The sequence below is a fragment of the Falco naumanni genome, chromosome 13 (assembly GCF_017639655.2).
Source record: "Falco naumanni isolate bFalNau1 chromosome 13, bFalNau1.pat, whole genome shotgun sequence".
Taxonomy (NCBI): Eukaryota; Metazoa; Chordata; class Aves; order Falconiformes; family Falconidae; genus Falco; species Falco naumanni.
The window spans coordinates 2,209,279-2,210,216 of NC_054066.1; positions in this window are offsets into that span (position 1 = coordinate 2,209,279).

Genomic DNA, 938 nt, shown 5'->3' on the forward strand with positions numbered 1-938 from the left:
GCACCCCTCCGGGCACACGCAGAGAGAGCGGGCTACTGAAGGGCATGAATCAGCCCAGTGGCCTCACACCTCCCAGATCTAAGGACCGTGTCCGCTTTTTGGCATTTTATGGGGTTTTTTCGCATTTAGGATGGTACTTGAGCCTGGGATGCTATTTTCTTTACAGGAGCAGTGAGAAGAGAGCCAACCTCTCTCACTCTTGGTAACACCTTCCAGTATTAGGACAATCCCACCCTCAGTGAGCTCTTCCCGGTGGCTGCCGCTCGCTGGGCGTTAGGTGAGGCCGTACCCGGCCGGGGGTGACTTCTGTCCTCCTGTGCTCTCGGAGTGACAGCCCTTACTCGAAGGAATAGTTACAAGGAGGATGAGACCTCATGCCCAGGGACAGAGGCTGCTAAACCATCCATCATTTCCCGGAGACCTTTGCAGAGGCTGGAAGCGGAGGGATGCGGAATAACTTCTTTTTCTGATCTAAGTGTAGTAGCAAAAGCTCTGTAAGAAGTTGCCTTTTGATTGTTAAAAACAGGTAAATAGAGAGGCGGCTAGATATGGAAATACCTATATATATATACAGATAAAAATATATATCTTTATCTTCAGCTAGATATGGATATAGATCCGCATATAATTTTTCTTACGGCTGCCTGTTAGAAGAGCCTCAGCTGGAGCTCGGGGGGGTCTTCGCCAGTCTTTTTTTAAAAAAACATGTATAAATAAAGCAACCAGCCAATCACCCCAAGATCAAACAATCTGGTGACAATGTAGATACCAGCTACCTCGTGGATGCCTGCCCTGCACAGATCCCCTACACAACTGCGCACCAGATCAAAGGCTGGAGTTACCAGCCTCCATGTTGTAAGTGACACCTGCAGATGTTAGCCCTGCTTCGTGTTTCCAACTCATACCTGAATAAATACATAATCATATCACATAGCATA